Raw genomic sequence first — 24557 nt, forward strand, 5'->3', positions numbered from 1 at the left:
ATTTAACATGCTGTGAAATAAATCTTAATAAACCTGAAGATATTTTTCAGGGAAACAACTAGGTGAATTTAGTACTTATAAAAAAATAAATAAAAAGAAAGCTTGTACAAAGCTTAATATATTTTAAGCATTAAACTCTTTAAAATAAGTAAGTAGATTAGATGGCTACGAATATATAGATTATATAGATATATTTATATATCCATGAGGAAAAAAGATATGGGGAGTGAGGAAGGGAAAGAGGGAGATATGTAGAAAGAGGGAGAACATGGCAGCATAAAATCTGGAAACACTTAGAAAATTTGGCATATTTGACCATGTTTGGTGTGGAAAGGAACTGGTCAAACAATTATTTCCAAAACTGAATTGGAGAATCTAGTGGCCATGTAAAATGGGTCATATGCTTGCCAGATCCTTTTTCTTTCTCTCACCCTTTTTTTTTTTTTTTTTTTTTTTTTTTTTGAGGGAACATGAATGCTTAGCACCCAGCATCAGACAGAATGTTTGGAAGGGCAGCAGGGAACATCTGGGCCCGCAAGCATGAATCAACTACTGCCTGCTGGGACCTGAGTCTGTGGCTTAGAACACAGCTTAGAACTCAGTTTCTACCACACAGAAAGGTGGCCTGCCCAAGTCAGGCATCAATGAAGAGAGAAGGCTGGTCTCCTCTGCAGAGATCCAATTTTGACCTTCAAATTGCAGCAGTTGGTGAAAAGATTAGCCCAATCACTATCAAGGCCAGGTGCATAGCTCCAAAGGGCCTCAGCATAGGTACTTGGGGCAGTCGTGTGTCTTGAACTCTTCCTCGGACAGGATACCCTGCCATGTCATTTCAGTTGGGCTTCCCAAGATGTGGCTGATGAAGTGCAGCTGCTCCTCTGCCGTGGGGCCCAGGAAGAGGGGGCCGGCCCGTGGCCATCTCATAGAAAGTGCAGCCCACACCCCACATGTCAATCTGGGTGGAGTAGTGTGTGAACCCAGGCAGGATGCCTGCAGGCCGGGACCACAGACTCACCACCTCATTGGAGTGGGTCTTCGTTGGAACAGATTTTGGCTGGAGCAGGGCAAAGTTGGCCAGCTTGAGCTCTGCTTTCTCATTGATGAGCACATTCTGGGACTTGAGGTCTCTCTCTGTGTAGCATCTTCTGCTGGTGATCGTAGGCCAGGCCATGGAGCAGCTGGAACAGGAGCAGTTTCACGTTGTGTATGTTGATGACATTCCCACAGTCGTCCAGGTACTGCTTCAAGTCCTTGTCCAGGAACTCAAAGACAAGGATGAGGACTTCTCTGTGTGGATAATGTCATGCAGCCTGTCTATGGTGGCATATTTGTGGTCCTTGAGCATGGACACTTCCCGGATGGCAGTGTAGGGTGCCCCTCCTTCCTCTTACTAGTCTGATCTCCTTGAGTGCCACAAGGGTGTCTATAACCTTTTGCCTTGGTAAACGGTGGCATGGGTACCCTTGTCCAGCTTGTCCAAATTGATGTAGGTCTCCAGTTTCCCAGAGCCAACCTCTGACAGGCTGACATGGCAGAGGCGGTGGTTGAGGGGCTTGTGGAAGATGAGGCTATTGAAGGTCAGCTTCTCAAAGTGGCCTTGGGGCAGACAGATGTCAGCTGGTAGTGATGGATGCTTCCTCAGGTCCTCAGTGGAAATGTTGGGCCGGGGAAGTTTGCGCACCTGCACCCTCACTGGCGACTGTACCTCATCCAAGGACTAGCTGAAAAGCCTGATGTTACTTTCTGCATTAGACCCCATCTTCAAGTCCTCATGCATAATCTCTGATGCAGAGCTGAGAGGACCCGATCCAGAGTGAAGTTCCCCTGGGGCAGCATGGTGGGTACCTCTCCAAGGTCACTGCCGCTGCCGCCACCACCGTCATCCAGGTTTCCCTGCTCAGGGGCTCTGTTGGTCTTGTCTACTACACCTCTGAGTGATGTTGACAACTGCGTTTGATCCTTGGCGACCAGCGGGGTAGTGGGAGCAACCTCAGTGGTGCCGGGCCTGCTCCGAGACAACTAGGGTGGTGGCCAGGGCTGAAGGCGCCGCAACCTCCTCCTCCTGTGCATTGCAGGCGCCAGTCCCAGAGGTCTCCTGCCTTAGCTGGAGGCGGGAGAAGCTAAGGGACTCTGCTGGCTGAGAAGGAGGCAGCGGGATCCTGCTCAGCTTGTCATGAGCTTGGCCACTGTGGGTGATGCTCCTGGACTCATGGACGCCGGGTTCAAATCTGAGAGCTCACAGTGGCTCACAGCTCAGAGTTCACTGCTCCCGGAGACCAGGAAGATCCCAGGGCCCAACAGCCTATCACCCAACCACTTTGTGGGCCATGCTCTTCTCCTCAGAACTTCTTAAATTATTATTTCTTTTAGGTTATGCTAAATGCACAGGAATATTCAGCAACGGCCAAACATGCAAATCTGACACATTATATAGCATATTCATGTACAAGGATTGACTTAAAAAGCTGCATTCACATATAGTGTTCTTTGCAATTTTGTCCAGCACATATAAGGATTTATTGCTTTGGGCAAACTTTTCATGTCCTTTAAGAGTAGCCTAACGATATCTGGCTCAAGAAGTTCAGTCTGTGTATGAGGCTGAGGCTAATAGGTTATAGTTATTAGTTCTAAGGTAAAAAAAGAGTATAAATAAATAATATAACAATTGAGTGACAACATAGCAAAAAGATTATTCAACTTTTTCATTCAAGAATTAGGTTGTACTAAAATTCATTTTTCCAGCACAGCAGAAGCACCATTTACATGATAATTGATATGCTAATTTAGATTCATCTAGGAAATCTGGTATGTGACAATCTTTTGTTAATACAGTCAAAGATTTTCATTAATTTAGAAGTTTGAAAAAAATTAGCAGGATAAAAACAAATTAAGATACCTCCTATATACATGGGAGAGACTCAGGAAAACTGAGTAACTCCTGAAAATTTAAAATTTGATAGGCAATCAAACTTAAGTTAGTGTGACATGAAAAAATTAAGGTAAACCAGATAAAAGAATTTTTCTTCTTGGAAAGAAGCTATTTGCCATTTAAACAGAATATTTACCCTCTTTCCTGTAGGTAGGTAGAATTTCTTTCATGTCTCTTTTTGAGAATGTGTGTGTATGTGTGTGTGTGTACTTCTAATACCATAATATAGCAACCTACATATCAGAAATTTTCAGATGCACAAAGTTATGCCCTCACCATTTGTTCCTTTAAAATTTCTGTATTTAAATTTTTTACAAATTCATACTCACTAAACTAAGGAGGCTTAGCTCTAGTAATGATACTTTCTTAGTCTTTTAAAAAGTGGTTTCTGACACTTTATTAAAAAATAAACTAGCTAAAGAAATCAGGGTCCTGAAAGCAGACTGAGCTCACAAATCCTAGAACTAAGAGAAAATGAAATAAAATGGAAAATCTATACTTGCTCTGAAAAACAAGGGAAGCAGTTGAAGGCCAAGAACTATGAGGCACTTCTAAAATATGGAAAGCAGACAGATTCAAATTTTAAAACTCATAGCTGGAAATGTAAGAAGAAATGCAGTAAAAGACCTTTCATGAATTGATAGATAAATTCTAGTGTATCAGTTAGGGAAGCAGAGAAGCAGAACCAGTAGATGATGGAGGTAAATATACATATCCCTATGTACAGAAATATTTGTTACAGGAATTGGCTTACCCACTGACACAACTGTGGGAGCTATATAGTTACACAGTCTCTGTAAAGCTATTTTCTGTGCATTTGATAGTGAAGTTGGAAGTTTCCAAGGCAGACAGTCAGCAAAAAAAGATCATGAACAAAATGTAACCCACAAACACCATCTGGAACCCCACCCCATGAGAAGAGACTGAAACCTGTACCCATTCTTGTTGCTTCTAACACTGGTGACAAGGATATTCTGCAGTAGCTGGGCTCTGTCTTACAGAGCTGAACATGCACATCTGGTTCAGGGGTCAGGGAAGTGGAAGGATGATCCCCAGGAAGGGAGAACAATTGCTGTATGCCCATGCAATGCATCAGCTGATCAGTAACAACATGTGTGAGCATCCTAACTAGAAACATACAAGAAAGGGAATTCTGGGAAATGTAGTTCAGCTAGGTCAAATTGGCATATAACAAAACATCACATCCAGGAAGAAGAAAAATACATATAAGTGGAAGAAGTGGAATACAAAACAAAAAATAAAGGATCAATGAAAAAGCTTATTAAATTTAAATGTGTTAATTTTTTTTTAATTTAAGAGCAATAAAAAATTGGAAATAATATTTGAGAAGAATGCAATATATGAAACAGCAGGAGTAAGGCAGGTAGGAGTAGAGGGAAAGAAACAAAATGCTGCTAAGATTCTGCTATGATTCAGGGAAAGATATAGAAACAACTGAAATGTTCTTTAATAGATTATTGGATATGAATCACAGTATTCTTTTTTGCATATCTGGTGATTTCTATTGGATCCTGGATTGTTGGGAACCATCTCACCTGGTTTCAGGGACTGTAGCCTCATAGACAGGTGAGAGGGCCCCAAGGCTGGAGCTGAGTAAGGAGGCCTTGGGAAAATAGGCCACTGAGGAGACAAAACCTGTCCCCCTGGCAGGGACATAGCCCCTGCCTCCTCCACATCACCCTGCTTGGCTCCAGAGGATGGCTTGGTTAGTCCTTAATGGGTAAGACCCCTCGATGGCAGAGGCAACCTATGACAGGCACAGTTGCATAGGGGCCATCAGAGAGGGACTTGGGGGATGCAGAGAAGGGGCAAAAGACCCTCACCCCTAGGCTTTGTCATGGCCGGAGCCCTCATTCTATCTGAAAGAAGTCTCCTTATCTCCTGGCTGCTCTGCTCTGCCCACCTTGCTCAGGCTTGAAACAACACTAGAGGCAGATACAGCCAATCAGGCCTAGAAATAAATTATGCTCTTTGAAGCATGCTTTGTTCTTCCCTCAGGCTGTGATAACTGGCTTGTGCTGGGAAGGAAATTTACATTATTCATGGACCCTGACCCTAAACCCTTTGGCGCTCTTAGATTTACTCATCTCAGAACCATGCAAATTGGTGTGTTCCTGCCCTTGGTCTTCTTCAAACATTACCTACACTCTGTAAACTTAAGATAGTGATGTAATTAGATTACTTATACATTCCTGCTATCTATCCTCCACTGATAACCCTTTCAATAAAAGCCATCGAGCGCAGGGGCTCAGGGCATTCTCCACTAGAGGGAATCGCCAACCCCTTCTCCTGTGTCTGGTATAGTTTATTTCTCCATCCGTGGTGACCCAGAGTGGCTCTGCTGGACAGAATCTCCCCCCTCACTGGATGTTATGAATATTATGTTGTTGAGTGTTTAACTCTTCTTAAAAACTTTTTAAATAGAGTGTTAAATTTTGGCATGACTAGCAGACAAGTTAGTTGAGAATCACCCTGATGTTTATTTATGAGCTTTGTTAAGGCAGGTTTATAGCAGCCTTTATTCTGGGCTACTTAAGCACTGTTACTAAGTTGCAGCATTTCTGTTGTCTCTATCCTGTGCTTCATTTTTTCAATATTATCTCTTCATTCCAGCTAGTTGGAAAATCAAACATCTTCCAGTTCCATGTGAGCTCTGGGAATTTTTCCACTTACAGCTCCTTTGAGAGACCTCGTGAAGCCCTCCTGCACTGCACACGTAGAACCAGTAGGTGATACTCTATTTTCTCTCCTACATTTCCTCAAGTTGATCTTTAGCAATGCAAGCATTGTTCTAATTCATTTTAGTTACCTTCTATATACATTTATTGAGTACCTAAATATAATTCAGATGCTACGTTAGACTCTAAGAGGTAAAGATAAAGTTGCTGTTCTCAAGAAGCTGATAGCCTACTAAGGGAAATTTATATAGAAGCAAAAATAGGGGATCGAGTTGCATCCTCCAAAACGATATGTAGCAGTCCTAACTTTTGATACCTGTGAATGCGCTTTTATTCAGTAACAGTCTTTGAAGAGCTAATGAAGTTAAGAGGAGTTCATACTGAATGAGAATGGGACCTAATCCAATGGCTAGTGTCCTTGTAAAAAGAAGAAAATTTGGACCCAAATATACAGTGAATAGAATGCCAAGTGATGACCAAAACACAGACACACAAAGAAAGCAACTAAAATAGTGAAAATAAAAAAATTAATAAATAAATAAATAAATAATTGAAGTAAGATATACCATGCAATCATCAAAAAAGACTAAATTATGTATTAATAAAAGTCAATTTGAGGGGAATATTTCATAGCAATAAAAGGATCAATTTAACAGGAAAACATAAAAATCCTAAGTTTATATGTATAATATCATTGTTTTAAAAATATAAAACAAATTTGAAATATTAATAGAAAAAAATGAACCATTGATAGAAAACAAATTACCATTATAGTTAGAGATTTCATAGACCCTTTCTAAATAGGCAAAACATCAGCAAGGATATAAGATGTGAATAGTGCAATTAACAAATTTTTCATAGGTACATATATATATATAAGTATATATATGAAATGTACCCAAAAACTGCAGAATACTCAGATACACTTTCATATTAAGTGTACATGGACATTTATCAAAATAGAATATAACCTAGGTCATAAAAGCAAGTCTTATCAAATTTCAAAAGACTAAAAGTATAAAGAGTATGTTCTTGGATCAAAGTGAAAATAAACTATAAATCAACCATAATATATTGTTTGAAAATGTTTGGAAATTAAGCAAGATGCCTTTGAGTAACCTATAGTTTAAAGAAGAAATCACAGAAAATATTGGAAAAGTTTTCATTGAATCATGTGTCAAAACTTGTAGGATGCAGTTAAAGCAGTGTGCTCTTAATGCATAAATTATGATACAAATATTTATTCATAATGGTCTTATACTTTAAACTACCAAAATATTTATCAACAATAGAAGGAATAAATAGAATGGAATATTTATATCAAAGAAAAGGACTGAACTACTGCTATAAACAACATGGATGAATCTCACAGACATAATGTTGAGTGAAAAAAAGTTATACATAAAACAATACATGGTGTATGGTGTCATTTGCATGAAGTTCATACAACAGGCAGAATTGTTCATGTGTTATAGGTCAAAATAAGGAGTCCTTTGGAAGGTGCTTCCTGGGAGCAGTACAAGGGAGCCTTCTGCGGTGCTGGAAATGTTCTATGTCTTGATCTGGGTGGTTGTTACACAGGCATATACATATGTAAAAATTCATCACATTACACTTTGCTGTATTTTACTCTATGCAATTTGTACTTCAATTAAAAAGTATAAAAGAAAACATCTTACAAGGTTAATCCCCCCTTCACTATTCTTTCTGAAGCTCTCCTCACTATTCTTGCTTATTTTGCTGTAGTTAAACATTTGGAATCATTGTGGTGGCTGTGAGGATATACTGCTCAGATTTCCTTTCGAGAGCACCTGTGGTGAGAAGGTAAGTGACTGCTGCTTACATGCTGTCCTCGGCCACTCTAGGACTTTGATGTGGGCACAGTGGAGAGACTGAGCCAGGCCATGACTGCCCGCTATGGGTCTCTTCTAAGGGACAGTGTTTGCTCTGGGGACCCACATCAGCCCACTGGAGTCTTTCTCAGAGCTGCATTGCAGTCTGAGGGCTCTTTCTGCCCAATTCTTTCCATCCCTCTCTTCTTTCACAGGTTCAGTCCTACATGGCGGTCTGCCTTCTCCTGTATCTCTCTCCACTTTATCACTCACAAGCATTTCCCCAACAAATCTCTCGCACATCTAATTCTGTTTTGACATGAACAAGATTGAAAATTTGGAACCTATAGTCTTTTCTCATAACTAAAGAATTGAGCCATTCCTTTCTGGTTCTTGCACCTTCCTGTGGCACTGACAGGGAGCACAGCCTGGGTCTTTGTTGTTCTTTTTTTATTATTATTGTTGTTGTTGTTCGGTTACAGTTGTCCCAATTTTCCCCATTGTTCTCTCTCCCTCACCCACCCTGGCTCCCAAGCCAACCACCACACTGTTGTCCATGTCCATGGGACATTTATACTTGTTCTTTAACTATTCCCTTTCCCTTCTCTCTTCCCTTGGCCCCCTACCCTCTCCCCTCTGGTCCCTGTCAATCTGTTCCTTGTTTCCATGCCTCTAGTTCTATTTTGCTCATTTGTTTTTTTCATTAGCTCCTTTTATAGGTGACATCATCTGGAATTTGTCTTTCACTGCCTGGCTTATTTCACTTTAATGCTCTCCAGTTCCATCCATGCTTTCACAAGGATAGGAGTTTCTTCTCTCTTTCCACTGCATAGTACTCCGTTGTGTAAAGGTACCACAGTTTTTTTTATCCTCTCACTTACTGATGGGCACTTTGGCTGTTATCAGCACTTGGCTATTGTAAATAACACTGCTATGAACATTGGGGTGCACAGGTTCTTTTAAATTGGTGGTTCAGGGTTCTTAAGGTATAATTCCAGCAGTAGAATTTCTGGATCAAAAGGCAGTTCCACTTTTAGTTTTTTGAGGAAATCCCATACTGTTTTCCACAGTGGTTGTACCAGTCTGCATTCCCACCAACAGTGCACTAGGGTTCCCTTTTCTCTACGTCCTGGCCAGCACTTCTTGTTTGTTGACGTATTAATGATTGCCATTCTGACCAGTGTGAAGTGGTATCTCATTGTGGTTTTAATTTGCATCTCTCTGATGGCGAGTGATGTTGAGCATCTTTTCATATGTCTCTGGGCCCTGTGTATGTCCTCCTTGGAGAAGTGTCTGTTCGGGTCCTTTGCCCATGTTTTAATTGGATTGTTTGTCTTCCTGGCATTGAGTCATATGAGTTCTTTATATATTTTGGAGATCAAACCCTTGTCCAAGGTATCTTTGGCAAATATGTTTTCCCATGTGGTTGGTTACCTTTTCATTTTCAAGATGTTTTCTTTAATCATTCAGAAGCTTTGTGATTTGAAGTAGTCCCATTTGTTTATTCTTTCCTTTATTTCCCTTGTCCTAGAGGGTGTATTGGTAAAAATATCACTGCATGTGGTATCTGAAATTTTACTGCCTATGTTTTCCTCTAGGACTTTTATGGTGTTGTGGCTTATGTTTAAGTCTTTTATCCATTTTGAGTATATCCTGGTATATGGTATAAGTTGGAGGTCTAGTCTCATTTTTTTGCATGTACTATTCCAGATCTCCCACCACCATTTGTTAAAGAAGTTATTTTTACTCCATTTTATGATTCTGCCCTGTTTGTCAAATATTAATGGACCAAAGAAACATTTTATGGGCTCTCTATTTTGCTCCACTGAGCTACATGTTTGTTCTTATGCCAGTATTAGACTGTTTTGATTACAACTGCCTCGTAATACAGTTTGATATCAGGTATTGTGATCACTCCTACTTTGTTCTTCTTTCTCAAGACTGCTGTAGCTATTTGGGGTCATTTTTGGTTCCATATAAATTTTTGAAATTTTTTTTAAATCTGTGAAATGTGTCATTGGTATTTTAATAGGGATTGCATTGAATTTATATATTGCTTTGGGTAGTATGAACATTTTAATGATTCTTCCAATCCATGAACATGGTATATGCTTCTATTTGTTTGTGTCTTCCTTAGTTTCTTCCATAAGTGTTATGTAGTTTTCTGAGTACAGGTCTTTTGCCTCCTTGGTTAAGTTTATACCTAGGTACCTTATTTTTCTTGTTGCTATAGCAAATGGGATTTTTTCCCTTGTTTCTGTTTCTCATATTTCATTGTTGGTGTACAAAAATGCCTTTGATTTGTGAATATTGACTTCGTATCCTGCTCTATTGCCAAATTCACATATTAGGTAGAGTAGTTTTTTGGTGGAGTCTATAGGTTTTTCTATGTATACTATCATGTCATCTGCAAATAATGAGTTTTAATTCCTCCTTTCCAATTTGGATGCCTTTTGTTTCTTTTTCTTGTCTGATCACTGTGGCTAGAATTTCCAATACTATGTTGAATAAAAGTGGTGAAAGAGGACATCCTTGTCTTGTTCCTCGTGTTGGTGGGAAACAAAAACTTATTTTAGTTTTTGATTGTCTTGTTCCTGATCTTAGTGGGAAAGAAAAACTTATTTTAGATTTTGCCTGTAGATTATGATATTGGCTGTAGGTTTCTTGTATGTGGCCTGTATTATGTTGACATATGCTCCCTCTATTCCCACTTTGTTTTCATCATAAATGGGTGCTGTACTTTATTAAATGCTTTTTCAGCATCTATTGATATGATCATGTGATTTTTCTTTCATTTTGTCTATGTGGTGCATTATGTTTATTGACTTGTGAATATTACACCATCCCTGCATCCCTGGGATTAATCCCACTTGATCATGGTCTTTTTAATGAATTGCTGGATCCAGTGTGCCAATATTTTATTGAGGATGTTAGCATCTATGTTCATCAGTGATATTGGCCTGTAATTTTCTCTCTTGTTGTGTCTTTATTTGTTTTGGAATTAGGATAATACTGGCCTCATAAAAAGAGTTTGGGAGTCTTCCCTCTTCTTGAATTTTTTAGAATATTTTGAGGATAGGAGTTAGCTCTTCACTAAATGTTTGGTAAAATTCTCCTGTGAAGCCATCCAGTCCAGGGCTTTTGTGTGCCAAGAGTTTTTTGATTCCTGCTTCAGTTTCACTAATTGTTATCAGTCTGTTCAGGCTTTCTATATCTTCTTGATTCAGTTTTGGAAGATTATATATTTCTAGAAATTTGTCCATTTTGCCCTGGTTGTCAAATTGCTTCACATATAGTTGTTCATAGTAACTTCTTACAATCCTTTGTATTTCTATGGTATTGGTTGTAATTTCTCCTCTTTCATTTCTGATTTTATTTATTTGGGTCCTCCCTCTCTTTTTCTTGATGAGCCTGGATACAGGCTTGTCATTTTTCTTTATCTTTTCAAAGAACCAGCTCCTGGATTTATTGATCCTTTACATTGTTCTTTTAGTTTCTGTGTCATTTAACTCTGCTCTGATTTTGATTATTTCCTACCTCCTACTCACTCTGGACTTTGTTTGCCATTGTTCCTCTAGTTCTTGTAGATGTAAGTTTAGACTGTTTATTTGAAATGTTTCTATCTTTTTTAGGTAGGCCTGCACATTATGAACTTCCCTCTCAGAACAACCTTCGCTGTGTCCAATAGGTTTTAGGTTGTTGTGTGTTCATTTTCATTTGTTTCCAGAAACTCTGACTTCTTCCATGATCTCATTGTTAACTCATTCACTATTTAATAGCATGTTATTCAGTCTCCATGAATTTGACTGTTATTGAGTTTTTTTCCCCTTAGGTTGGTTTCTAGTTTCAAGCCATTGTGATCTGAGAAGATGCTTGATATGATTTCAGTTTTCTTGAGTTGTTGAGGCTTGTTTTGTGACCTACCATGTGGTCTATCTTTGAAAATGGTCCATGTGCATTTGAAAAGAATGTGTGTTTTGCTTCTTTGGGGTGAAAGGTTCTGTAAATATCAATTCAATCCCTTTGATCTAGGGTGTTGTTCAATGCCACAATATCCTTGCTTACTCTTTGCTTGGAAGATCTATCCATTTTATCCATTGGGGTGTTAAAATCCCCTATTATAAGCTAATTACTTTTATGTCTTTCTTGATATCCTCCACAATTTTCCTTATATATTTTGATGTTCCTTTGTTGGATGCATGCATGTATGTTTACAAGGGTTTAATTTTCTTGGTGAATTGTTCCCTTAAGTATTATGTAGTATCATCCTTTGTCTCTTTTTAAGGTCTTTGATTTGAAATCTATTTTGTCTAAGCATTGCTAACCCTAGTTTTTTTTTTTCAGGTCTGTTTGCTTGAAATATTTTTTTCCATCGCTTCACTTTCAGTCTGTGTAGATTTTTAGTTCATAGGTGGGCCTCTTGTAGACAGCATATATGTGGGTCATGTTTTATTATCCTTTCAGCGACCCTTTGTGTTTTGATTGGAGACTTTAATCCATTTACACTTAAGGTTATTATTAATAGGTACTTATTCATTGCCATTTTTCCCTTTTTCTTGAGTTCCTCTCTCTCTCTCTTTTTCTTTATCTTCTTAAAGAAGTCCCTTTAGCATCTTTTGCAATGTTGGTTTGGTGGAGATGTGTTCTTTTAGTCTTCTTTTGTCTGGAAAGCTCCTCCTTTCACCTACCATTTTAAATGAGGGTCTTGCTGGGTAGAGTAGTCTTGGTTGCAGGCCTTTGCTTTTCATTACTTGGAATATTTTTTGCCATTCCTTTCTGGCTTGAAGTGTTTCTGCTGAGTAATCAGCTGATAGGCTTACCTGGGTTCCCTTGTATGTTACAAGTTGTTCCTTCCTTGGTGCCTTTAATACTCTCTCTTTGTCTTTAAATTTTTCTATTTTTATTATGACATGTCTTGGATTGGGCCTGCCTGGGTTCCTCTTGATTGGGACCTTCTGTGCTTCTTGTACTTGTATGATTTTTTCTCTCATCCAGTTAGGGAAGTTTTCTGTCATTACTTTTTCAAACAAGTTTTCTATGCCTTGATCCTCTTCTTGGTCTTCTAGTATTCCTGTGATATGGATATTATTATGCTTTATGTTTTTCTGAAGCTCCTTTAAACACTCTTCATTTTTTTTCAGTCTTTTTTCATTTTGTTGCTCTGTCTGGGAATTTTTTTCTGCCTTGTCCTCCAGCTCACTGATTCAGTCCTCTGCTTCCTCTGACCTGCTTTTAATTCCTTCTACTGTCTTCTCTAATTCAGAAATTGTATTCTTTATTTCCTCCTGGCTCTTATTGATAGTTTTTATGTCCTTTGTCATGCTGATGTGGTTTATAGTAAGTTCCTTGTAGCTTCCGTGTAGTTCTCACTGAGCTCATTGAGCTTTCTTATAACTAGCAATTTGAATTCAATGTCTCATAGTTTACTTGCCTCTGTTTCATTTATCTTTCTTTGTGGGATTCCTTCTTTCCTTTCAATTGGGGGTTGTTTCTTTGTCTCCATACTTTAGAGGAGAGTATCCTTGTTTGTTTATGCTTCTTAGATTGATCTGCTTTGACTCCCTGTCTTTATGGCTTGAACTTCCATGATAGGAGACCTGTGGGATTCAGTGGTGCAGTCTCCTTGATCTCTTGAACTTGATGGCCTTGGGATGCCCTTTATACCATTTATATTGGCTCTCTGATTTTAACTGGGTTTTGATTTTTGTTGGGTCAATTTTTGGTGGGTCCTTCCCTCTGGCTGGCTAACAGAGTTATTCCATCCACTATGCCTTGTATACTGCTGTGTATGTGCTGCCAGAAGAAAACTGCACAGCTCAGGAAATAAACCCACACCCACAAAAGTAACCCCCACCACAATCACACTATCAAGAGCAAATGAGTCAGTGTTAATAATAAGGGTGTAAAGAGAATAACTATTATAAGAAAAGAGAAATGAATATGAGATGACTAACTAAAAGAAAAATGATTTTGAGAGGGTAGAGGGAGAAACAACGATAAATTGCTCAATAAGGCAAACAATAAGTGTATGGAATCAGGGCAAGGCAAATGGAGAAAGTAAAATTTACATCACATATAAAAAAAAGGAATGAAGAAGGTGAAATGGAGCAAGAGAAAGGAAGTGTATACTATTAGGTTTAAACAGAAATTTTAAAAAAATAAAGTGATAGAGATAAATAAAAAGGGGAAAAAAGTAAATAAATTAAAAAATAAGAACCAAATTGGAGAGAAAGATCCACCACAGCACTATCAACAACAAATGACTGAAGATTAATAGAGGTGTGGTGGGAGTAAGAGGTGAAAAAGCAAAGGAAGAAAAAAGCTTATGAGATGTCTAAAAGATGGGGAAATAATTTTGGGGTGATAAGAAGAGAAGAAGTACTAAGAGTGAGGAAAAAAAAACAGGCTAAGACAGGGAAAAATTAAAATTTTAGATGGAAAAAAAAAAGGGCAGGAGGAAGGCAGAATGCAGTAGGACAAGGGAATGGTAAAATTTGAGATTTGAAATACCAAAATAATGAAAATCTAGAGATAAAATTGAAGAAATGCAACCACCCTATCCACAATCAAGAAACAAAGATTGAAAAAGGCAGAGAGAGAACACAGGTATCTTAAGAGCTGGGAAAAACATGTGAGATGACCAATGACAAAAATGGTTTTGAGAGGCTGGAAGGGGAAGAAATAGTAAAAGTGTGGAATGGAAACAATTTGTAGCAAGAGGGAAAACAAAATTTAAAATGAAAATAAGAAAAGGAAAGAAGAAGGTGACATGGGGTAAGAGAAGAGAGGAGCAAAATATGAGATTTGAAATAAACTATAATACAAAATCTAGTAACAATATGCACAAACTTGAAGGACAAGAAATGAATGTTTAAAAACTATGAAGGAGAGAAAATACCATAAATCATGGAAAAGACTGTGGTGGGTTTCATCTCAGTGGCATCTAGTATTTACCACTGTTTTTTCTTTCTGGATCAACCTCTGGTGATGTCAGGTGGTATCCCAGTTTGGCCTTAGGCAGCCCGTTCAGGACAACCAGGGATCCACTGTCTGTGGCTGACTCCTTCAGTTGTTAATCTAATTACTCTGTAATCAGCAGTGAGGCTTACGCACCACAGGATAAGGCAGATTAATTCCTGTAGGTGAGGCTATTGCTTCTCCTCAGGCTGGTGCCACTCTCAAGGGGGTGGTCTGCCTGAGCAAGATGGCTGCTGCAGCACAGGGGATGACTCTGCACCAGGATCCTGGTGGCCACCATCTCAGTTCTTTCTCCAAACCTACCGGCCCCAGTCCTTCCTCAAGGATCTCCAGTCCTCTCTGCTCTCTTTTTGTGGGAGCCCAGGATAAGTGGCTGCAAATGAAAATTTATGTGTTAGAACTTTAAAAGGCTCTCTGCATCTCCAGCTGTCTGTCCCTGGCAGAGAGAAACCCTGCCGCTTTTCACAGATGGATGTTATCTGAGTACTTTTCAGGCTCTGGTGCTGAGCTGAGCTTGAGGTTTAGATCCCACTCTTCACAGGGGGATCTCCCTGGCCACCGAAATATTGGGAGCCCAGGCAACCCTCTTGTGACTCATCCACACATTGTGGTGAAGCTGTTTCTTCTGTCTGTCTGTGGGTATAAGTCTTCTCTCCTACTATTGTTCAGTCTTTTATTCTGGATGATTTCTCCACAACTTAATTATAATTCTAGACTGGTCCTGGGAGGAGGTCAGTATAGCTTCCACTCACTCCTACACCACCTTGGATCTCTCTGGGTCTTTGTTGTTCTAAGATCCAGACATCTCATCTTCCGCCAACCTGAAGGAGTCACCCTCTCACTTGGGAGAAGGCATATGGTGTCTCAGACTTTTGTCATCACTCTTTTTCTTTAAATCAGATGCACTCTGATTTCTCCTAAGCCTCACTCCCACTAACAAACTAGAGGATATCTTGACAGTGCAATTACAGAAGCTGAGCTTAGAGTCAAAGAAATATAAAACACAGACTAAACACTAAGTGACAGCCACTTATGGACCCAGTCCACTAAGTTAAGCTGATTTTAAAGGCCTGGAGTCCAGTACACAATGAGCATCATTTACTTTGAAACTCTGTCTTTCAGGCTGGTAAATCATCTTTTTTATAGCGTGGCTGCCTTTTATGTGAGGGGATCCTATTTTTCACAGTGGGTACTTTAGTAGTATTACCCTTATGAATAGTCTACAGGGCTCCCCACTGTTCCATGACCATTTGCAGAACAGTGACAGCCTCTGGGACCCTTCATTTTTTTTTTCGCCTGGTACAAGACAAATGCACTAAAATTGTGCCAAGATTTTGCTTCAACCATAGCATGAGATAAAGAGGATTTATAGGCAAACAACTCCCTTGAACAGCAGCCAAAAAAAAAGCAGATAACTTTTAAATAACACAATGTGGTAGAAGAAACTGCCTTGTGCCAATCCCCTGATGAAAAAAAGAGTAACTATTTACAGTACCTGTTGGGAAACACTGTATGCTTCAGCTCTAGAAAAGGTGAGAGCTCACTGTACTGTTTCTGGGTTTTCTTACATTGCTAAGGCTGTATTAAATGTTCTAAACAGAAGTGTTATATTTTTATTATTTATCTTAAACCAATTTTAATCAATTCATGACAATCACATGACTAATTCAAATTGAATTAAAATGTATTCAAAGAACACATTTAAAGGATTATGATAAATTACCTAATATTATACAGATGTACCTCCTCCCTTGAAGCAAATTTAAATTTATAAAATAGATAAATAATAGATAATTGCTTTCTTTTACTGAAAGGCCCTTTTCTTTTTTCAAGATTGTATTTTTTTATATTTAGAAAGATGGGAAAAGAGGGAAGAACATGAATAGTGAGAGAAACATTGATTCCTTGCCTCTCGCACGTCCACAACTCGGTACACAGTCTGCAACCCAGCATGAGCCCTGACTGGGAATTGAACTGGCAGCCTTTCGGTTGACAGGTCTGTAGGCTGGTGCTCAATCCACTGATGGATGTTATCACTGCTGCTCAGGTACCTTAATACCAGGAAAAGAAGTACACTGACTTAGGGGAAGTGGGAATAGCTCTCATAAATTGTTTAGTAGACATTCGATGATATCCACATATGGACAATGTCAAGTTACTAGATGGGGACTGCTGGGGACAAATCCTGCAGGTCCAACCCAGAGAACTTCTAGCAGTCAACAAGACTTCAGATGAGTAGTTTTCAAACTTTTCCATACACGGCACATTCAGAAACTGATAATATTTGTAAATCACACTGATATGAACTGAAGGAGATTTGGGGAAGTCAGAATGGGACTAAGTAAAAAATTATTATATTTTTCTTTATATTTGGGATAAAGAAAAGAGAAAATGTAAAACATTTACAAATTAAATAGTCTCACATTTTTAAATGAAAAAGTTGAGTTTGCTTCTGTGAATATTTTACACACACACACACACAATCCCCAGATTTACAGCTTGACACTGTCTGACCAAAACCCTCTCATATTCTTCATTGTCACCTCGGTCAGAAATTATGTTTACATAAAATAGAGGTGGCCAATAGCAAATTACCACTTTTTCTTTAATGAATGAAACCTGCTTTCTTGACCTTTATCAGATAATTTGACCTTCTATCTTTTAAAATCTACTTATTAGTAGTGTGACTGTCTTTCATATTTATTTGCTTAACCCCCAAATAAATGTGCTGCTATTTCAGAATTGTTAAACCTTATAAACTCCTATGAGAAACAACTTTATGCATAGTTCTTTTGTTTTCAATCAAAGCACCGTTTTCCAAAGTTACTTCGGTCATGGCTACTTCCCCTTATCCTTTTCAGTAAGGTTATGACATACATTTTTAATACATTTAAATTCTATCATAGTCTGCATTAAATCCAAGGACCCTCCAACCTCCTAATTAATTTTGTTTAATTTGCATACATTAAAGTTAACCCTTTGTACTGTTAAGTTTTATGGGTTTAGACAAATGCATGGCATCATGTGTCGGCCACTATATAACCGTATTAGTTAATCTGCACTCCCTGTTTCTCCTGTTTTTATCCCTATAGTTTTACTTTTTCCAAAATCTATAATGAACGGGATCATATTTTTTAGCCTTTTTGGTTTGTCTTCTTTTGCTTATAAATGTAAATTTAAGATTCATCCATTTTGTTATGTGAATTAATAGTGAATTAATTCCTAGCGCGAGTCCCGCCCCTCGCCGGACTAGTCGGTAGCTAGCCGTCTGGCGGCATCTCTGGGTCTTAGTTCCCTGGCCGCGGCCGCAGCGCTCACCAGCGCGGGCGAGCCTTCCCGGGCGGCTGCGGCGACAGAGGCGGGACCGGCGGCGGTTCCCCCGGGCGGCTGGGCCGCGGCGCGCCCCGAGGGCCATGAGTTCGAGTACCTGATAAAGAAACGCTCGGTGACCTTCAGCCGCAATTCGTCGCAGGGCTCCGTGGACGTGAGCATGGGCCCTCGAGGTTCATCTCGAGGCACCACCTGGAGATCTTCACGCCCAACGGCGGCGGCCCTCGAGCCCTCGGCGCAGCCAGGGAGACTTCGACCTGGGCTGCCTCGGCAAGAACGGCCTGTTCGCAGACGCCGTGTTCCAGAGGCACCGGGCGCTGCCGCTGCAGTCGCCGCGCGTATGCACATTCGGTTCCCGAGCACAGTCATCAAGGTCACGTTCACGGCCCTGTCCATCTCCAGCGAGAAGATGGAGCCGCCGGCCGCGCCCACTTCCCCGGGGAAGCCCGTGCAGGCCCACTTCTCGCCCCTGACCCATCAGCATTCCAGACTCCATGGCCCGCATCCTCAGCCCCCTGCCTCCCCACGGGGACCATCAGTGCTGAGAACTCCTGCCCACCCAGCCCCTGGGGAGCAGGATCTTGAGGGTACAAAATGGGCCATCTGACTTCAATTTAATAGCTGACATCTCGCAGCCAGAACATGAAAAGGAAGAAGCTTCAGGTAGAGTCAGCCCAAAGGACGACTCATAGAAAGCCACCTTATTCCTTCTACACAATCGATCGTACGAGCAATTACAATGGCTCCTGATAAACAGCCCACCATAATGGAATTTATACGCACATCTCTAAAAGTTATCGCTGCTACAGGGCTGCGGGCAAGAGCTGGCAGAATTCAGTTCGCCACAACCTCTCTCTGAACAGTTAATTCAACAACGTGCCACGTTCCCAGGAAGAGCCAGGCAAGAGCTTCTTCTGGAGGGTAGAACCTGCGTCGGAGACCAAGCTGGTGGAGCAGGCTTTCAGGAAGCGGCGGCTGCGGGGCCTACATTGCTTCAGGACCCCTCGGGGGCCGCTTTCGTCCACAAGGGCTCCGGCCTCTCCTAACCACGGCCGGAGTGTGGGCCGCTCACTCCAGTAGCGTGCACACCCCGAAAGCCTGTCCTGGGAAGGCTGGCCGGCCGCCCTGGAGCCCAAACTGGCAGTCATCCAGGAGGCGCGGTCTGTCCAGAGCGCGCCAGGCTCCCGGCTGTCTAGTCAGTCCGTGTTAAACGCGGTGCAGCGGTAGCTGCCCCTTATGATCAAACCTGTCACCTACACTGTCGCTGCCCCTGTGACCACCTCACCTCCCACCAGCCCGTCGCGCAAACGGTGCACACGTCGTCTACCATATCCCAGTGGTGTCCGTCACCAGCGTCGCCGGGCACGCCGTGGTCACCCAGGCGGCGGTGCTGACCCTCACAAAGGCAGAGCCGCAAAATAACGGGGATCGCCGGGAGGTGAAAGTGTCAGTGGAGCCTATTTTTGCAATAAGCGGAGTCTTCAGCGCTCCGCTCTGGGTCAGCACCACTTGCCGATCAAAACTCACACAGAACGGGACGCACGTGGTGCCTGTTCCCCAGGCGCCAGGCCAGGGGAGCAGCCCAGCTGCGAGTCCTCTGCACATGCTGGCGACACGCGCAGCCGCGTCGGCCTCCCTGCCCACAAAGCTCCAGAACAGCGACCAGTCTGAGCAGCCGGAGCTGAAGTGGGTCAAGACACAAGACAGTGAGAGCACTGTCATCGCCCTAAGCTTGAACACGCTGCCAGCAGACGCGAGGGAGAAGCGCGTCCAGAACTAGCGTCCAGGAGAGCTTTCCTACTTTACTCTCAGCGCTGTCACCAAAAAGACACACTGCCTCTCGCCTAGGCGCTTGCGTGTCTCTCGGTGGGCAGAGGGCCCTGCGGCTGTACTTGACGTCAGCAGAGCGAACAAAACCCAGGTGGCCCTAAAACTCCTAAAGACAGAAGCCATCCCTGAACTTTAAAACAACACAGCCTGGTTCCTGCACTGTCTCCCCGCCTAGCGCTCATCTTTTAATTCTGAGCAAATACTGTCGGTCCTTCCGAGTGAGGACGGCTCCTGGTGCGAGCGGGAGGGCCAGGATGGGCCCTCCTGGAGGGGCAGCGCAGGAGCTGCCCCGCTACCCCAGGACCCGAGGGGCTGGCAGGCAGGCGAGACATTATTTTGCTGTTCATGTGGAATTAGAGTATTCTGAGTACTTTCTTTCTTTACAAAATAATGGGGTCTTCAGCATTTCAGAGCACTCCATCTTTACAAGGGGAGTTTTGGACTTGTAGGGCCTTTAGTGTGGATTTCACTTGGAGAAAAGAAACAATGTGGTTCTGTTTGTTTTCAGCCTACTGAATGATTTGCTTTGTCTGGTTCCAGCTAAGGAGGAGCTCCGTGATGACAGCTGCCGGTGAACTGACGCCTCCCGCTCAGTGTGGGACTGACGGCTGAACCGCTGGGCTCTTGGGCTGCACTTAACTGTTTCTCTTGCTACTTTATGCTGTTTATTCTTTGTGTTGACTTTGTCCCTGGCATCATTTTCCACTCTTAGTAAAACGAGTCTCCCCCTGAAAATAGCTCATTCCTTTTATCCCTTAATAATATTCCCTTATAAGAATATTTTGTATTTTTATATTCAGTCATCTATTGAAAGACTTCTTGGTTGTTTCCAACAATACAAATAAAACTGCTATAAACTTTCATCTGAAGGTTTTTGTATAAATATATCATTTTAAATCAATTTGCAAAGTAGCAACATCAAGAATGAAAAAAGAAACATCAATATAGATACTACAAAAATTAATAAGAAAATATGAAAATATTAATAAATTTTGCAAGTTACTTATAGTGGACAAGTTCTTTAATTACAAATACTACCAAAGGTCAGTCAAAAGAAATAGACGACCTGAATAGCTGTGTATCTATTTTTAAAAAGTTCATACTTAAAAACCTTTCCACAGAAAATATTCCTGGCTTAGAGAGCTTCAGTGATAAATTCTAAGGAAGTAATCTTACCAATTCTACATAAACACAGAAAACTGAAGAAGATACACTTCTCTATTTATCTTATGAGACCAGCATTATCCAGATACCAAGATGGGACAAAGGCATTACAATAAAAATTACAGACCAATATCCCTCACAAAAATAGATGGAAAATCCTTAAGGAAATATTACCAAATCAAATTCTGTTTTATAAAATGATAATATATAATGACCAAGTAGAGCATATTCCAGGAATGCAAGGATAGTTCAACAGTTAAAAATAATTTCATGTAGCACTACATATTAACAGACTGAAAAAGAAAACCATATGATCATCTAAATAATCTGAGAAAAATATGACAGAATTAAACTTTTTTCATAAGAAAAACCCACCAACAAAACTAGGTGTAAAAGAAAACATGTTCAACCTCATAAAGGGCATTTACAAAAAACCTTACAGTTCATGGTAAAGACAATGATTTCTCCCTAAGATTTGGCAGGAGGCAAAAATGCTCATAATGCTTCTATTCAACATTGACCTGGAGATTTTGCCTAGTGCAATGGGGCAAGGATAAAAAAGACATTCCAACTGGAAAGGTTGAAGTAAAAATGTCTTCCTTTAGAGATCACATGAACATCTATTTTAAAAGTACTCATGGATCTACAAAAAAAACCTAACTGGAATAAGTGAGCCTAACAAGGTTGCAGTATATATAAAAATCACATGTATTTATTTACATGAGAAATGATTTTCAAAATTGAAATTTAAAAGTACTTTTTTACATCATCAAAATTAACAAAATACTCAGATACAAGTGTAAGACTTATATATGCAGAGAGAAATTTTAAATATCCAAATAAATGGAGATATAGATATCATATTCATGAATGGGAAGACTGAATATTATTAAGCTGTCAATTCTCTCCAAATTTATCTATACATCCAATAAAATCCCAAAGTTCCAACAGATTTTTTTATAGCAATTGACAAGCTAATTTTCAAACCTGTAGGAAAACGTAAAGGACTTAGAATACTCAACATGACTTGAAAAAAGAAAAAGATTCAGAGGAGTCATGTTGCCTGATTTCAAAACTCACTGTAAAATCACAATAATCAAGAGATCGTGGTATTAGTATATGGATAGATATATTTATCGAGGGAACAGAATAGAGTCCAGACATAGGTCTGGATATGAAAAGTTAATTTATTTTTTACAAAGATGCCAAAGTAATTCAAAAGAGAAAGAGCAGTGTCTTTCTCAAGCAGTAATGAAACATTTGAACATCCATATACAAATATGTTAACCTCTATCCTTATTTCTACCATTTACAAAAAATCAACTTGAAATAGGTCATAAATCTAAATGTAAGAGTCAAAATGATAAGACTTCTAAAACACAACATAAGGGGAGCTCTTTTTTTTTTTTAATTCTTATTTTAGAGAGAGAGGAACAGAGAGGGAGAGAAATATCAATACAACAGAGGCACCAAACCCAGGCGTGCATCTGTACGGAGAATCCAACTAGATGACTTTGGTCTGCACGGCAACCAACTGAGCCACACCAGCTGGGCAAGAAAAGCTCTTTATTTTAATATTTTGTGTGTGTGGAGGGGGAGGTTAGGCAAAGATTTCTTAGGGCAAAGAAAAAACAAAAATCTCCTAACCTTAAAAAATGAATTGGACATTATGAAAATGAAAGCTTTTAGTCTTTGAAGACAATTTTAAGAAATAAAGCATATACTGCAGAAAATATTTCCAAGTTACATATATATGCTAAATGATCTGTACCCAGAATATTTAGAGAACTCTCACAACTCAATAGTGGTAAGACAAACAATTTAGTTAAAAGTAGAAAAGATATTTGAACACATACTTCACAAAAGGGAATACAGAAGTGGTTAACAAGTGCAAAGACTGAGCTCATCATTGGTTGTGAAGGAAGGGCAAATTAAAGCCAGATGGAGATACCACTACACACCCTCTAGAGTGGCTGAAATTAAAAGGACCGACAATATCAAGTGTTGTAGAGCATATGAAGCAATTGCATCTCCATCTCTCACGCATTGCTGAAGGGAATGCAAATGCAGTATAGTTTCTTTGGAAAACAGTTTGGCAAGTTCTCATAACATTAAATATACACATGGCATAAAACCCAGAAATTCCACTTTTGGATATTTTCCCAAGAAGGGAGAAACATATGTTCACACAAAAACCTGTGTAGAAATGTTTAGAGCAGATTTATTTGTAACAGTCCAAATTGGAAAGAACTCAGATGTCCATCAACAAGTGAATAGATGTTGTGCATCCATGTAGTGCAATACTGCTTGCAATTAACAGACAAGCAACACCATGGGAAAATCACACAAGCATTATGCTAAATTAAGGAAGCAGATACAAAAGGCAGCAGCATATTTTGTGGTTCTATATACAAAATATTGTATAAAAGGCAAAATTAAGCAAAAATAAAAGGGAGGAAGGAAAGAAGAGATCAGTTGTTCCCAGGGAAGTGGGGTAGAGTGAGAGGTTTGACTTCAAAGGAGCAGGATGGAAATGTTCTATACATTCACTGTAGTAGTGGTCACACAACTCCACACATTTGTCAAAAGTCATCCAACTGTGTATGGTAAATAGATAGGAGCAAAAAATAGACACTTGCAGTAAATACTAAGTCTGTGGAAAAAAATCAAAACAGCAGTTTCAACCATTTTATGAAAGCCCTTTACAATTTGTTTTAACACTATTTTCAGGAGGGGTTGGTACAATGTATTGGTTCAGAACATGGCTCTATGAGTCAAGCTGACCTTGGTTCAAGTCTGCCAGTTATTAGTAGGTAATCTCATGTCAATTACTTCATTCATCCCTCATAAGGTTATGGTGGGGATTTAATGATGCACTTTAACCACTACATAATAGCCTGGCTCATAATTCAGTAGATGTCAGTTATTTGAAGAACATTTAGGAACTTAATCAGGGAGATACATATATACAAATAAGTTACAATTTCACGTGAAAACAGGAGAAATAGAGTAAGTGTAAGACACAGTGATGGCATAAAATGAGAAATGTGTCCCTACATCTGGAGAAGTCAATGAAGACTTTTAGGAGAAAATCATGACTAAAATAAAATTTGAAAGACCAATAGATGGTTTTCAGGCCCAGTGGGACAGTGAAAGCATAAAATGTCAGGGTGTACTGGGAGAATTACGAGCTATTTGCTAACTTCTTTCGGTGATCAGAGAAGCTACTGCAGTACCGTGGAGTAAGCCAGAACAAGGCCTTGAATGCCAGTTTAAGAATCTTGTGGCCCTGGCTGGACAGTTCAGCTGGTTAGAGCTTCATCGTGGTATGCCAAGGTTTTGGGTTTGATCCCATCAGGGCACACATAAGGAGCAAAAGGAAAATAGAATGATAGCTAAGAGGAGATACAGGACCAAAGGAGGTTTGTATCGTTGTTTGTTTGTTTTGTTGTTTTGTTTTGTCTTGCAAGGGGCATCGTAGAGACTTCACATATACTGAAGGGGAAGGGCCTGGAAGAGAGAGAGAGAGGGGTTGAGCTTCAGGGGTGTAATATTCACAGTCCAATCAGGAGACAGAAACCACATGTTATTTGACCATAGAAAATTTAATACAAAGAATTGCTTTAGTATATAGAAAGCCATTTATCAGGCAATTTAAAAGGCGAGAATAGACATAAAGGGATCTGAAAGGAGCAACTGTAAAAACCATCAAACACTCTTTGGGTTGGAGGACCAAAAGGAGCAGGTAGGAGATGGAGTGTGTCAGAGGGATTCAGGGGAGGGAGAGCTTTTTTG

General features: G+C 40.2%; 2 pseudogenes; one reads left to right on the plus strand and one right to left on the minus strand.

Annotated features, from left to right (window-relative positions):
• Positions 1–591: 591 nt before the first annotated feature.
• On the minus strand, positions 592–5737 carry LOC129084688 (cyclin-dependent kinase 16-like; annotated as a pseudogene).
• A 10724-nt stretch (positions 5738–16461) lies between these two features.
• LOC129084698 (forkhead box protein K2-like) lies at positions 16462–19548 on the plus strand (annotated as a pseudogene).
• Positions 19549–24557: the final 5009 nt, after the last annotated feature.

This window comes from Pteronotus mesoamericanus, unplaced genomic scaffold (genome assembly GCF_021234165.1).
Source record: "Pteronotus mesoamericanus isolate MK-2021 breed Mesoamerican mustached bat unplaced genomic scaffold, CSHL_Meso_final contig_130, whole genome shotgun sequence".
NCBI lineage: Eukaryota > Metazoa > Chordata > Mammalia > Chiroptera > Mormoopidae > Pteronotus > Pteronotus mesoamericanus.